The 16,737-nt window shown below is 44.7% G+C and overlaps 1 protein-coding gene across 3 annotated transcripts in view; it reads right to left on the reverse strand.

The window, feature by feature from the left end:
- LOC126984758 (uncharacterized) overlaps window positions 1-16,737 on the reverse strand; it is a 45,493-nt gene that overhangs the window by 5,453 nt on the left and 23,303 nt on the right. The window contains exon 1 of one of the 3 annotated variants that reach the window (XM_050838816.1): window positions 7,315-7,684. The exons of 1 other annotated variant lie outside the window; for it this stretch is intronic. The gene's annotated coding sequence lies outside the window, so the exon portion shown is untranslated. Of the gene's footprint in view, window positions 1-7,314; window positions 7,685-14,552; window positions 14,693-16,737 lie in introns of those variants that run through there. One more of the 3 variants, XR_007737629.1, reaches the window with a different exon arrangement.

A 16,737-nucleotide genomic window follows, 5' to 3' on the forward strand; every position in this document is an offset into this window, starting at 1 on the left:
CCCTTCCTACGCCTCCTCTCTCCCACTTACCTCCTTTCCCAAACTCCCTCTCACTCATCTCACCTATTTCCTAACCCTCCTTGATCTCACACACCTCACTCACCGCCTCCCTTTCCCCCTCTTTACTCACCTCACATCCCTTCCTACTCCTCCTCTCTCCCACCTCACCTATTTTCCTAACCCTCCTTGATCTCACACACCTCACTCACCGCCTCTCTTTCCCCCTCTTTACTCACCTCACATCTCTTCCTCCTCCTCTCTCCCACCTCACTTATTTCCCTAACCCTCCTTGATCTCACACACCTCACTCACCGCCTCCTTTCCCCTTCTTTACTCACCTCACATCCCTTCCTACTCCTCTCTCCCACCTTACCTATTTCCTAACCCTCCTTGATCTCACACACCTCTCTTTCCCCTCTTTACTCACCTCACATCCCTTCCTCCTCCTCTCTCACTTTTCCTCCATTACTAAACTACCTCTAACACACCTCACCCCCTTTCCTAATCCCCTTCACTCTGTGTTTTTATCTCTTTCATTTCAGCTAAGATGGCGCCTAAGAAGTGCAGCACTTGTAACGGTAGCTTCTCAGCTCACTATTTTACAGGGCGTTCTGCTGTCTGTCGACTGTGTCTGTCCAGGCAGCATCTCGAGACAAGACTGCAGGAGCAGGAAGAGAAGATGGAAGAAGGCCAGAATAAAATAATAGAGCTTTCTCTCACCAGGCAGCATCTCGAGACAAGACTGCAGGAGCAAGAAGAGAAGATGGAAGCAGGTCAGAATAAAATAATAGAGCTTTCTCGCACTGTTGCCTCCTTGCAGGAATTTATCCAGGCTAACGTTGCTGTGGTGCCAAACCCTTCCCCAACCGCCCCCTTGCCCTCAGCGGTACCGTCGACACCAGCGGACAACACCACGCAACGGGAGGATGCTAGTGGCACCGACCATGATGGCTTCACCGTCGTGAATGGAGGAGCCAAGCCAGCCAGACAAGCGATTTATCCTGTTCATTGCTTCAACAGGTTTGCCATTCTGGAGGAGGAGGACGAGCAGGAGAGCACCTTCCTGGTGGGTGACTCCATGATTCGCCAGCAGGTCGTTGAGTTCTGCGGCAGAGTTCCTCGTCGAAGACGGAACTATTGCTATCCTGGTGCTGGGATCGACGACATAACTGCTGCTCTTGAGGAGATCTCCCCCCAGGCTACTAATGATTCACTGTTTGTTATTCACACAGGTACGAACGACGTCACCACGACCCGGTCTGAGGAACTCCTGGAGAAGTACCGTAGGCTCATCCAGCAGTATAAGACTAAATCCCCTAACATTTTGATTTCAGGAATTCTACCACGGACTTGGGCGGAGAGCGACTTTTTCAGTAAGGCCTTCAGCCTAAACAACCGCTTACAGACTCTTTGTAGGGAGCTTGACGTGGAGTTCCTAAACGCATGGGACAATTTCTATGGACAAATGAGCTCTCACAGGGACGGATTGCACCTTTCTCCCATCGGGGCAGCCAGACTCGGAAGGCTCCTCAACGAAGCAGTGCGTGTCATCCGAACAAAAAACGAGTCACGGCCACGTCCCTCCACCCCGCCCGTGTAAATAGACGCCGTGCATCACAACAAACCCGTAACCGTGATCCCGCAAGTACCACCACCTCTATGACCAGGCCTCTAGATAACTTAAAAATCCTTAGTTTCAATGCGCGTAGCCTAAGAAACAAATTTGATGAACTGAGATGTCTTGCTTTAACAGAAAATTTTGACATAATTGCTATAACCGAAACATTTATCGACACCACAAATATTGATTTAAGTTCCGAATACAACATAGATGGCTACAGACTCTTCAACAAAGATCGTGTAAACCGTAGAGGCGGTGGCGTCGCCCTTTATGTCAAAAGCTATTTGCAACCCACTGACAAAACACCGGGAAACAGTAACGTTGAACATTTGTGCGTGCGAGTAAACATTGCAAAAGTCAACTTAAATATATCTGTCACCTACAGACCTCCCGGGCAATCACTCGATGACGACCTTGAAATGTACAGCGTCTTAAGGCAGTCACTTAATAACAGCGACTCACTGATATTAGGAGACTTTAACCTCCCCCATATCGACTGGGCGACACTGTCAGGTACAGAAGGCGAGTCACATAGAATGATCGAATTTCTAGAGGAAAATTATCTAAGCCAAATGGTTTCTGAGCCAACTCGACAAAATAATATACTCGACCTTGTTATAACGACCCAAGATAACCTAGTCAGTAGTGTCACGGTAGGAGAACACCTCGGTTCTTGCGATCATAAATTAGTGCGCGTCGACATTAAAGCTCAATCATCAGTGACTGAAAATAAAGTAAAGGTGCCCAATTTCAAAAGAGCTAACTTCGTACAAATCCGACAAAAACTAACAGAAATACAACTATCAGATGACGGCAACGTAGAGGAAGCCTGGCTAAGCCTTAAAAATCACTTACTCACTCAGCAGAACACATTCGTCCCCTTGTGCGAAGCGAATTAACACTAATAAAGCCCACCGTGGTTTAATAGCGAAATTAAACAATCAGTCAATGAGAGAAAATTGTTTTACAGGTTAAAGAAAGAACAAAGCACGCCCGAAAACATTAGACTTTATAATGATGCCAGGCGACGAGTAAAAAGACTAGTAGGTCAGGCAAAGCGTAGATACGAAGAAAATATTGCAGCCAACTGTAAAAATAATCCGAAATCTTTCTTCAGTTACATAAACAACAGAAAGGCGATCAAAAGTGGTATTGGACCTTTAACAAACAGCGATGGTGCACTAGTGACTGACAGCCAACACATTGCAAACCTCTTAAACAATTACTTTTCCTCGGTGTTTAATACTAACAGTCTTCCTCTCGCTACCAATGCATTGCCTAATTTTGAAATAACAACCGATGAAGTCCTTAAAGCTCTCCATTCACTTAAAACAAATAAAAGTCCCGGACCTGACAAAGTATATCCAACTCTGCTGAAAGAAACAAAGAGCGAAATACTCTCCTCCCTCACAACCGTATTCAATATGTCCTTGCGACAAGGCATCGTCCCTTCAGATTGGAAAAAGGCTAACGTGACACCGATTTTCAAGAAAGGAGACAAAAAAGTACCAGGTAATTACAGGCCCATTAGTCTAACTTCGGTTGTAGGTAAGCTACTTGAGGGCATAATTAGAGACAAAATTGTGAATTACCTTGAAAGCCACTCATTGATTGGGGACTCACAACATGGCTTCCGAAACAAAAGATCCTGCCTATCAAACCTATTAACCTTTTATAACGACCTCTTCACTGTTTATGACGTAACCAAATCACTGGACGTAGTCTATCTTGATTTCCAGAAAGCGTTTGATAAAGTCCCGCATCATAAATTACTTTACAAATTAAAGCAAATAGGTATTGACGGTCAAGTAAACCAATGGATCGCGAATTGGTTGAGCAACAGACAACAAAGAGTAGTGATCGACGGATTTAACTCAGAGTGGGCGCCTGTCACTAGTGGCGTCCCTCAGGGCTCGGTCCTTGGCCCAGTGCTCTTCATTATTTACATCAACGACGTGGATGTTGGACTCAATAACCGCATTAGTAAATTTGCAGACGACACAAAGATTGGCAACTCGGTTCTCACTGACGAAGACAGGCAAAGCCTCCAAGAGGATTTGCACAAAATTTCAGCTTGGTCGGATAGATGGAGATGCCCTTTAACGTAGACAAGTGCCAGGTCCTTCAAGTTGGAACGAGGAATAAGAAGTTCGAATACGAAATGCGCGGCGTTAAACTCAAAAGCGTTCAATGCGTCAAAGACTTGGGGGTCAAAATCGCGTCAAACCTCAAATTCTCACAGCAATGCATCGATGCAGCAAATAAAGCGAACAGAATGTTGGGCTTCATTAAAAGAAACTTTGTATTCAAGAATAAAGATGTAATACTCCCGCTCTACAACAGTTTAGTCAGACCCCACTTGAAATATGCGGTACAGTTTTGGTCTCCCCACCATGCAAAGGATATTGCTAAATTAGAAGGTGTTCAGCGTCGGGCAACGAAAATTATCCCTTCCTTGCGCAACAAATCCTACGAAGAAAGGCTTTCTACCCTTAACATGTTCTCTCTTGAGAAACGTCGCCTCCGAGGAAAACTGATCGAATGTTTTAAAATACTTAATGGTTTCACGAATGTAGACAGATCAACATTGTTTATGATCGATGACACTTTGCGCACGAGGAACAATGGCGTAAAACTCAGATGTAGACAAGTAAATTCAGACTGCACCAAATTTTTCTTCACCAACGTTGTAGTGCGAGAATGGAATAAGCTTCCACCGTCAGTGGTCCAGTGTAACACGATTGACTCCTTCAAAAATAAGCTCGACCGTCACTTCCTTCAACTTAATATCAACTAGAGTAGAAATGCAACGTTTTGGAGTCTTCTGATTAATGTAAAATCACTTAGGTTTAAGGACAGACCACCAAGTCTGGACCATGGGGTCTGTGTGGTCTGATTTTCTATGTAAATCTATGTAAATCTCTCTTTCAATCCACTTACACAGCCTTTCATTCAACACAGAACAGAAAATCTTTCCCACCGTATTCGCCAGGGATATCGGCCTATAATTCTTCAGCTCTTTCTTACTCTTATGTCCTCCCTTGTGTATCAGAGTCACTCTACATTCGTTCCATTCCCGAGGCACTCTCTCATTCTCCCATACACAGTTGAATAGCTCAGTCATCCTGTCTATCACCACCTCACCTCCATTCTTATACAATTCATACGGGATCTCATCCAGCCCTGCTGCCTTGCAATTCTTCTGCTTCTTCAAACATACCTCGACTTCCTCTCTGCAAATTCTCTCATTCAGCTCATCCGCATCCTTCCTCTCAAGCGTTACACATCCCTCTCTCACCTCAAAAACTTCACCCAACCCTCCAATCTCTTCCCAGAAACCTTTTATACACTCTTTCATTCTATCTGTGTTCCTGATATCCTCACCATTTACTTTTAGGCACTCCACGGTTTCACTATCAGTCACACTCTCACCCCTCAAGAATTTATACCATTCACGCCCACCTTCTAGGCCTTTTTCTTTCAGAGCCTCAATCACACTCCTCTCACACCTGACCTTGGCCTCCCTAATCTTCCATTTAGTGACCCTCTGTTGCCTTACATACTCTGACCATGTATTCTGATATTCATTCTCTGCCTCAATGTTTTCATGTCTCTCTTTCCTCAGTCTCCTACAAACCTTATTCAGCCTCTTTCGCTCCTTCCTAGCATCCCTGATCTCCCCATTCCACCATGGCTTGTACTTTCTCTTCCTTCCATTCGTACTCACATACCCAATCCGTCGAGTTGCGGCTCTCCTTACATTTCCTACAAACTCAGTATTGGCTCCATCCACGTCATGCACACTTCCATTTATCCAGTCTAATTCCCTCAGGTCTACCTGGAAATCTTCCCATCTAACATCCCTCAACCTCCATTTCTTTCTTTCTCTCTTCACTTCACCTTCATTCCTAGCATACAGGTCACATTCCACCACCAGCATATTGTGATCAGACACCACATCAATCATTCCGTCCTCATCTATCCACATACGAGACACACTCACGCATTCTCCCATTCACTAACACATAATCAATAGCAGACTCCTGATCCCTCGCACTCCACGTCACACGTCCCTCAGCCATCGTCACATTCAAGTTTTCCAGATTCATTTCATCCACAAACTCATCCAGCATTTCCCCATTCCGGTTCATTCTCTCCCCAAGCACACCCACATGTGCATTCATATCTCCCATGACCATAACTTTCTCTCCGGCATACTCCCTCATAACTTTCCTCACCACGCCATACTTCCCTCTGTTCTCCCTCACGGCTCTCTCACCTTCCACCGTCATGTACACCACAATCACTATCAACCTTTCAGACTTACCCTTGGCATTGACACACTCCACTTTCACTGCTAGCACATCTTCACTGTCTGCACTCGTCCCTACATTTACTTCTTCTACTCTGAAACCCTTACTTTTCCTGTGGAGTAGGGCTACGCCTCCTCCCCGTGTATTCTGCTTCTTTCTGCCTTTCCCAATCATAGCAAACACTTCCCCATCCACACGCACGTCATCTCTTAACTGAGTCTCAGTCACACCAACTAGATCAAACTTCCACTCATCCAGCTCTTTACTCATGTCATCCAGCTTACCTGTGCCCCATCCTCTCACATTTATACACCCAATGTTCATACAGTTCATACGCTTCACTGCCTGGTTGGTGGTTTCTCTTCCTTGCTCTCTAGCGCCTCAAGCATTCACACACTGGACGGACCTAGCATTCCTCCACTCCCTCAGCCTCCTGCCCATCCTCTCGTGTCCTGACTGGTTCAGGTGGACCCCATCTACGGTGAAGTCCAGCCCTTCCCGTAGCACACCATCCAAATCTACAAAGCTAACATTCCCTTTCTTACCCCTCAGCCACTCCACCTTCAGCTGTAGCAGTGCCTCTTGGAGTCTAATGTTCGTCCTCTGCCTCACCCTCTCATACCTCTCCCCTTCTCTGGGGCGCCTCATAACCCCAACCACTGCCACTCTCACATTCTTACCCTCTACTGCCTTCACTGCTTCTACCACCTCTCTTACCGTGTCTTCCGTGCCAACATTCTCCAAATCATTCCCACCACCCTGAATGATCAAGAGGCTGCCTTCCTTAAACTCTCCTGCCTTCTCCTCAACCCTCCTCCTCACTTCTCCAATCCTGGCACCACTCAAGCTCTCCACACCACTCCCCTCGGCCTTACACCCCAACTGACTCTTAACATTCTTCATCATGCTGTCCCCAACGACACGAATGGGGGGCATACTCTTTATCGCCTTCCTCACCTGTGGCCTGTCCTTCTGCTTCTCACACCTTCCACACCCATCCCTACCTCCCCCAACATCCTCGACCTGCACCTCCACTTCCCTGGACTCCACGGTGATCTTGGGGGCAGCAGGCTCACTCGCTGGGGCGGCTTGCACGCTGCTTGTTTGGGCAGCCTTCTCCACCACGTTGGCCTCTGTCTGCACCTCCTTGTCCTCTTTCTTCCGTTTCCATTCCGTCCTGCTTGTGTCGAGGCATACCGTGCACAGGAACACGATCAGGCTATGCTCTAGGATCCGTGAGGCGGTCTTGATGTTAACGCAGGTCAGGTGGGACCACTCCTCACACCTTTCACAACATAATCCATTGTCATTCACATCCTTCCCACACACACCACAGTCGTCCTTGCCCATCTCTTCTTAACTCTTAGGTAAAGTGCTCACCAAAATACTGCACAGACGGAAAATCCTCACAAAAACTCCGAGCCGCTCACACACACGTCCTTCACACACCGCGGTTCTTGCTCTTGCTCTTGCTGTACAGGTGACCCGTTGGAGAGTCAGGCCTTCGTATCGGCACGCCCTGTAAAAATAAAAACAACACAAGCAGTATCCATTACAAATCTTCCAATTCCCTATTTCTTGCACACCACATCTTTTCCAGAAAACTCTTCATGGCTTCTATAATTCTATCATTTGCTTCATCACTCAGTCCCAGCAGCAGCAGCATCCATTCCCTCTCTGTTCCTGCAATCCTCCCATTCACATCCCAGCCCATCTCACTCAGTGCCACCCTCATCATCTCCGTCCTTTCTCTCCGTACCTCACCAGTATCACATGCACGACAGTTTCATCCACACCCCTGTCACACATCTGACACACTTTGCTGCGGGACTCAGACCACCTGTAGTTTCTTGCATTCACATTCATACACTGCGGTACAGCAAGATATGGGTCTGGGTCTGGGTTTCACTATTAACTTCACTATTAAGTGTTTAGAAGTCCTCGCCAGCACTCTCAAGTTAATACCAAAGTTAAGAGTAGGTATTAGGCTAATAGTTGTTGAGGATACACTTTGAGAGTGAAGTTAATACCAAAGTCGAAAGTTAATACCAAGTTTAGTATTAATAGTTGTCGAGGATACGGGCTGCCTCGGGCAGCCGCCCTTTTCTTTGTTGCCTCTTCCTTCCCTTCCCCCATTCTGACAGGTTATCTTAGCCACGATACTCACAGGAAAGTCTTGAAGGCTTCACTTCCCGGGTCTGGGCACCAAATGTTGGAATTATCAACGCCGTGGCTAAGATCTGGAGGTGAACGGAGGGTAGAGACAGGCTGCAGGCGGCTTGGTCTCGCTCTTCTTGCTGAATCGTGTTTATTTTCAACGACAGGAACTTGTACAGACAAAACCCGAGAAAGGCAAATATATACCTATCTCAGTTCAACTAAGAATACAAAACTTGATTTACAGAAACTAAATGAAATTAATTATAATAAAGGAAAATAATGGATTCAGTAATTTCAGCTTAAACTTCTGGATTTATAAAAATATGTGGAGGAGTAATTAAAGAAACTGTACTTTCATGGGAAACTTAAATAACTTCTTCACTAACTTCAACAATCTTAATTTATATGGCGATTATTATTAATATGTAATTAATATCAGCTTACACCTGCAGATTGCGTATGGCGCACCGGTGGGAGTGGTCAGCGTGTGTACGTGGTGATCCAGAGGACTTGACTCCCACTGCAAGACTCTGAGAGTTTTCAACCATTGACAAGTGGCGGAGGGTTACCAACATGCTGCCTAACAGATCTTCAAGAGGGCACCACCTCCACACACATTCTTATCACCTAGTTTGATACCCTACTTGTCCATCTCACATGGCCCATGTATCTCAGCATTCTGCACTCTTGGCTCCATGTCATCCTCTTCAACTTGTTGCTTCGAATACCATAACTGGCCTCACATACATAGAAGTGTTCAATATACCTAGGCTATAATATTATATTTAAGGACTCCTATACGAGGTATCGCCCCAGACAGAGATGTCGAAGTAAGTCTGTCTGATGGTAGGCTGGCTGACTGCCGTCGGGCCCCAAGCCAGCATGCCCTGGGGGTTGTGTGCGGGAGGAGGAAAGAGGGTAAAGGACAAATGGGGTGTGTGTCATTATCAGGGGTAACCACGGTGGAGCGCAAACACTCGGTAGTTGTAGTCAAGGCTTAATTAAGTTGATGAGTGATGTTAGACTGAGTGAGCAGGTTTTTTACCACATGTTTGTGGGAACACTTGATAGTGTTGTGCTGGAAGCTTCCCCCGGGGTCTATGGGACTCCGGAAGGCTCCGGGAGGAGCGAGTAGAGGGGCGGGGAGCAAGGCCCCGCCCGCGCCCCGCGGCCAGGCGCCAGGCGGGAAGTGTTGCCAACTCGCACATATTTTTGCTACATGTTCTTGTATAATCTAATATATACTGTAACGTTCTAGACTGTACTGTTCGGTATATATAGGAGAAGAGGGCGAGAGGAGTTAGTCCCAGTCATAGTAAGCTAGTGGTCAGTGAAGAGTCAAGAGTGAATTGTACAACTAAGGAAGAATATTAAACTACAGAAGCTGTGCAAGGTGTTTCCATAACTCCCTCCCACGGAGTCTCCTGACGGCGACACGGAACCCAAGTAACACGTCCGGCATAACAATAGGTTTTCTTCGGGTGTTGGTGCTACTTGTTTCTTGTGTTTACATGTTAGTTTATAATTAGACTAAGTTCTAAGTGTTATGAGCGACAATTTAGTCTTGTATGGCTGAATCCTGTCCCTTGACCCTTAGTTCATCATCAGAATCTCTAAACAAATATATTTACCTTAAGTAATAGTGTTAAAGTCACGCTACCCATATTATTTGGCAGATGATAATCCTGTGTGCGATAACGGTGCCTTATTAGACTTGGTAAATGAACTACTAATTTTACTCTCTGGTTTAAGTGATCAACAATTAATTCTACTTTGAGGTATAATTAACCAACATTATTAAGGAGTGCCCATGCCAGGCACGACATTAAGAATATTTTTCTGTTGACCAGCAGACTTACTATAGTCAAACCATTTCCAATAGTCTGTTGAGGCAGTGGCTTCTGCAGGTCCTTTCCTCCCTTCTGCTTTGCCACACAGTTCCAGTTACCTATTTCCTCCGTTTCCTGTCCGTCTTTCACAAACTGGGCACCTGTAATGCACCACTACGTGATTTACATTTCTCAGCCCTGAGCATCTCTTTGTGGCACCACTAACTCGGCCCTGTGCACAGGGCAGAGTTAGTAGCCATTTCTCTTCCACACCAACTACCTTCCTGTATAGATGATTTCTCAGTAATTACTTATTTGTTGTGCTGTATCAGCTGTTACGTGCTACATCAAGCTGTAATACTCAAACTGCAGGTTAATCCAATAAAAAAAAGTGAATGACTAAGTCATGTGTTATTATTCCCAAGCTCCATTGGCAATGGCGAGTACACATTATATAACTGAAGCATATCACACATTCATTGAACACAAAACTAACTACCCTAATCAAATTAAATGTAACCTAACCTCATCTGACCTAATTAAACTAAATATAAGGTAACCTAACATAACCTGGCCTTAATGCCTGCTCCCAAAATGAAATAAATGGAAATAAATATGATATTAATTTGAAAAATATATCTGAGGAACAAAAAGAGGGAAAATGACAAGAATTAAACTATGAAACAAGAATTGTTGGCTTCAAGATGACCTCAACTGACTAAGAATGACAAGATCTACGCAATGTGACAGGTCAGAATTGAGTCTTGAAAATGATTTCTGATGATTAAGAATGACATGATCTACTGAATGACAACAATTGTCTGCTTTGAAAATGACCTCAGCTGAAATAATATTGCATGCATTTAACCTTTTTACATCCCTCTCCAACATCCTATTCCATTCAGTCACAACTGTTACCATAATCCCCTTTTCTCTCTTATATACATACATCACTCAAGTAGCATGTGCTCAATCATATCATCACCCCTCTTTCACACCTACATGAATGTCATACCCATACCCATAGTTTTCATCACTGGCGCAGTTTTTTTGCAATCACCTTCCTTGATCCTGATTGGCTGTCTTTTTTGTTTCAATGATTCACTCACTTGTGAATCATAGGGCTAACCCTTAGCACCCCGCGGCAACCGCGCTGTGCATCACTGCGGAGGACGAACCTAGTGCGGAGCAAACCCACGACGTGACCAGTGATTTACAACCGTCACCTGGGCTAAGTTACCACCACCTTTGAGCATCCGGCCACTGTATCAGTGCTATTGTGAAGAAAAAAAAGTGTAAATGCCCTCTTTTTTTCCATATTATAAGTAAGCACAGTGATTCGGTCCTGCTTCGACATCACATGAGAGCCTAGGAACAGGAAAGCAGTGTCACCTAGCAGAAAGTGGTGTTTCTTCTGTCCAGCAAAAGGAGCCAGCCAGACCAGGACTTACTGCATTCACTGCGGTAGGCCTGTGTCCAAAGCACTCCAGTGTGCTGTGTGATGAATGCCATGGATTGGAATGATAGGTAGCTAACTCAAATTTACAGTATGTTGCTGCATATATTCACATTGATATATCAGTACCGCCAAATCTGTGCACGTAAAATGAGTGTTTTACATTTGTTCCCGGTGACATGTTTCCTGCAACATTGAGGACTCACTGGCTGCCAGAGTGAAATTAAGGAACACACGCTATTTTCTTATGATAATAAAACTCATCTCTCGGAATGCTTTTTTATCTTTACATAAATTCCCAAGTGGTACACTGAGATTTGAGGGCATACAAGACACATGTAAATGCAACCTGTTATAATTCTGATTGGGGGAAGAGAGGGGATGGGGGGGAGGGGGAGCAGGGTGGTAGAACACCCAAGAGAAGTAGGGGAGGGAAGAATGAGAGGACGGAAGTGTATGGAGAGAATTGATAACTCGCCTTTGCATTACCAAACTTCACCCTTATTCCTCTCTCCCGTTTCCGTTATTTCTCTCATCCCTCAAAGGAAGTGGTGCCACTGCTGTTGTCCCCCCCACCCCACCCCCCCAAAAGGCTGCTGTTGTGTTTGTAGTCTAGCAGCACTTCATTACTCTTGACAGCCCTACAACGTGCCTGTAATATGTGGCAACTGGTTATATCCCATCCTCGTCGACGTGTCCGTGGTGTCGGTCTTGAGGGGGATGGATAGGCGTGGAGGCACACAGTATTTATTGAGTAAGCTCTACATTACACCCTGAATCTCAGCGCCTTGTGTCCTCGTGTGTGTGTGTGTGTGTGTGTGTGTGTGTGTGTGTGTAGAATCCTCTAGGGGCTATATGTAGCTGAAACTTACATATGGTATACAATCCTAGTACATAAACATACAAAAGTATAAGGGTATCAAAACTTTTGTAAAGGGATTTGGATTCCTTGTTACTACATAGTTTTGTCTGGGCGCTTACAAAGAAAACTTAACATTAATGCATAACTTATAAATACTTAATACTATACTTAATCTGCGTACATATCAGCTGCCGTGGTATTTGACTTGCTTGTTGAGATGAGACATCACAAGGTTGGAAACAGGAAAGTGACAACACCATAAGACCTCAGTTACCCCTCCCAACTGCCAGTTTGGTGTGGTTTGCCTACAGTGCTGTCATCCTGCCCACCCTGCTGCCGGGAAAGGCCTGCTCTGCTTTGGTGACTGCTGTGTTGGAGCCTTGTCACTCAAGTGGAGCACAATGTACACCACCCCTGCCAAGGCTGTGCCCTTGTCCCCCCAGCCCAGGGTATGGCACAAGTGTTCAGTCTGTGGCCTGAGTTAACTCCCACTGCTCTGCCTGAATCCCGCCATCAGCGTCTGACCTAAGGATGACCTGGGACTAACACCTTGCCACCATCTGGAAGAGGATGTCCTCCCCCTCCCCGGCACCACCACACTGCACTCAACCCTCCCACCACTATCATTCCAACCTCCCACTGATGTGTTAGATCCCTGAACCCCTACCTACTGTTCTTTACAATGTGTTTATAATGTGTACATTTTTAGCTTAGCGGCTGGTAAGACCAAATACACTATGTTATTACTATTAACACACACACACTTGACCAATAAGCCCAGGCCACAACAGCCAGCCCAGCACAGTCACCAAAAAGATCAGACCTTTCACAGGACCCACCAACCACATGAAGCCTGGGGTGGAAAGTGAATAACAGATCATGCCGTCACAGTCTCCATTTGTTCCAATAGATGAATATTTTCTGTTCTGTGCTACACACAGCCCTGTAACACCACCACAACAAACACTTGCACTCACACACACAGCAGAACTGAATCAGCACAGCACCTCAGGAGAAGTGGACCTTCATGTGCCTGACAATCTCACCCTTAGTCATGAAACGTTTCCCACAAACATCGCACTTGAACCCTTTATGACCAGAGTGTCTGAAGACGTGCCTGTCCAATATACTCTTCAGTTTGAACCTTTTCCCACAAACTTCACACTCATGACTTCTTGCATCAGTGTGTGTAACAAGGTGTAATTTGAGGTTATCCTTCCGAATGAAACATTTCCCACAAACTTCACACTCATGATTTCTTTCACCAGTGTGTGTAAGAGTGTGTTTCTTGAGGGTACCCTTCTGACTGAAAAATTTCCCACAAACTTCACACTCATGATTTCTTTCACCAGTGTGTGTAAGAGTGTGTAATTTGAGGGTACCTTTCTGACTGAAACATTTTTCACAAACTTCACACTCATGATTTCTTTCACCAGTGTGTGTAAGAGTGTGTAATTTGAGGTTACTCTTCTGAATGAAACATTTCCCACAAACTTCACACTCATGCTTTCTTTCACCAGTGTGTGTAAGAGTGTGTAATTTGAGGTAACCCTTCCGAATGAAACATTTCCCACAAACTTCACACTCATGATTTCTTTCACCAGTGTGTGTAAGGCTGTGTTTCTTGAGGTTACCCTTCAGACTGAAACATTTCCCACAAACTTCACACTCATGATTTCTTTCACCAGTGTGAGTAAGAGTGTGTAATTTGAGGGTACCCTTCTGACTGAAACATTTCCCACAAACTTCACACTCATGATTTCTTGCACTGGTGTGTGCAAGGGTGTGTGTGTTGAGGTGACCCTTCTGATTGAAACATTTCCCACAAACTTCACACTCATGGTTTCTTGCACCAGTGTGTGTAAGGGTGTGATGTTTGGGGTTACTCCTATTACTAAACCTTTTGCCACACTCCCGACTTTCATGAGGTCTTACACCAGAGTGTGTGGGTGTATTTGTTGAGGTCATCCTTCCCTGCATGTCTTTTCTCACACTCTTGGCTTTGGTCAGTAAACTTGCTCTCATTCTCAGATCTTCTCACTTCTGAAATTCAAACTTCCCCCTTTGTGGATGAAGAGGCCAGCAGTTGTTGTTGTTGGTGGTTGTGTTGTTGGTGTTTTTTATCACTCCTGAACCTCACACCAGTAGCAGTCTGCTCTTGCTGATCCCAGCCACTCCAGCTGCTGTCCCGCCTTGCAGCCTCCACTGCAACACTACTCTGGATGTGAGGAGTTGGCTAGCCTTGAGGAACCTCAGAGATGCTGGAGAAGGTGGCGAGGTTGCTTCAAAGCCACACTCAGTGACCAATTGAGCAGGCAAGGCGAGGGATGCACCAAGGAGTCCTGAAGTCAGCGGCAGCAGGGACGGAACAAGTACTGACCACAGCAACTGTCTCGATGCCTCACTTCAACACTAACACCAGTGGTGGACATTGGGACACAAAGTCATGTGCTGAAAAAAAAAGAAAAAAAAAAGAACATGAGAACGTAAGGAGTCTGCAAGAGGCCGGTTGGCCTATACAAGGCAGCTCCTGTACACTCAACCCCACCTTACCTCACCATCCATGGCTTTATCTAACCTCTTCTTGAATGTATCTATGGTATTGGCACCCACAACATGGCTCCCAAGCCTGTTCCATTCGTCCACCACTCTATTGGTGAACCAATTCTTGCCTATGTCTTTGTTGAATCTGAATTTGTCTAACTTAAAACCATTGCCACGCGTCCTACCTGGCTCTTTCACACTCAAAATTTTATTGACATCCCCTTTATTAAATCCCTTCATCCATTTATAATCTTCGATCAAGTCTCCTCACAACCTTCGCCTTTCTAGAGAGTGTAGATTTAACTGCTTCAGCCTGTCTTCATAAGACAAGTTTCTCACCCCCTGAATCATCTTTGTCATCCTCCTCTGTACAGATTCTAACATCTTGATATCCATTCTATAATAGGGGGACCAGAACTGAACTGCATAATCGAGATGAGGTCTAACTAGTGCTAAGTAAAGTTTGAGGATGACTTCAGCGCTCCTATTGCTCACGCTCCTTGAGATGAAACCTAGTACTCTGCCCGATTTTTAGCCTGAAAGCATTGAGCCCTAGGACAGGGAAACTGAAGTTGGTGGGAGGGATCAGGGTGGTGGTGGGTGCACCGAAGGCAAGCCACAGGCCACCGGGTCAGGCAAATAGTGCGTGTACTGATAATAAGCTAATGCAATAATATATTCATTGATAAATATGTCTTTTGAACTAACCTAAATAAATCTGAAGCGATATTCGTAACAATACTAAGACAGAACTACACGTAAATGGACAATATCCAGCGACCAAAGCTGCAAGCTTGATAGTTTTAAGGCCTGTTAACACATTAATCGCGTTTGGCAACTCAGCGCTCTTGCCTGCTCCGCGAAACTTTCACGGCGCCCACCACGCCAGTGTCCATTGGACTTTTGCAGAGAGAGGAGTTATGTACCATTAAGAGAGGATAGCCTATAGTATAGTGTAAAAATCCACGGTACAAATATATACCAAATCGCGGACCACTAATATTTTTTCCCTCTGCCGCGTATTGGTGCACCAATGTACCAGGCATGGGTTGGCGCATATATGTACCAGTTCGCGACGCACTGACGATATAGTCTTGTTCTGCTATTTGGTGTAGTTTTTATGATTATTATACGAGTTTGTGTCGATACAATATCTTACATTTTGATGAGCTGTATATAAAAAAACTATTAATAATGTTTTTTTCCCTCCTTTTCAACATAAATGAACCCGACCGTCTTTTAAGGAGGGCGATCGGATACCTCATCTGGTGATTCAGATGATTCAGGTTTTTTGTCAGTTCAGATGACCCAGATGATGAGCTCTCCGAGGAAAGTGACGAGTTAGAAACAGATGAAGAGCAGGATGGGGAACATTATTTTCTTCTCTGTTATGAGCAAAATTTTAATTTATCAGGATTTTTTTTTTTACGTTATTTGCGGAGTGGTATTTCCCTCTACAGTTCAGTAAAAAACACTATAATAAATCAACCATTGGGATAATCTAATATTCCAAGTACTAGTAAGTAGTGATCTGGAGCATTATTTTTTTCTGTTATGAAAGCAAGATTTTCATTTATTAGGATTTTTTTAATTTTTTTTTTTACGTTGTTTGATATGAGGGGCATTTGCCTCTACAGTTGATTACTGTTACATAATGAAATGCTTATATTTGGAAGCAAAATGTCACCAAACTTTAAATGTATTTTGGATGCCTTTACATAGCTATATATTTATTACCTTATCATTTTGAACTTATTACCTGGTACCATTGCAACACATCTGCAGTCATAATAAATACAAATTTACCCACAAATTGTTTATATACTCATGTTTGTAAAAGTTTATAGAAAGGGCCACAGATGTACCAATATGCAACAAGTGAAACATCTGCTCAGCACACTGGTGGCCCAGTAAGTGAACAAGGTATAAACAATCATATGTGAACATTTCAT

The sequence above is a fragment of the Eriocheir sinensis genome, chromosome 57 (genome assembly GCF_024679095.1).
Source record: "Eriocheir sinensis breed Jianghai 21 chromosome 57, ASM2467909v1, whole genome shotgun sequence".
NCBI lineage: Eukaryota > Metazoa > Arthropoda > Malacostraca > Decapoda > Varunidae > Eriocheir > Eriocheir sinensis.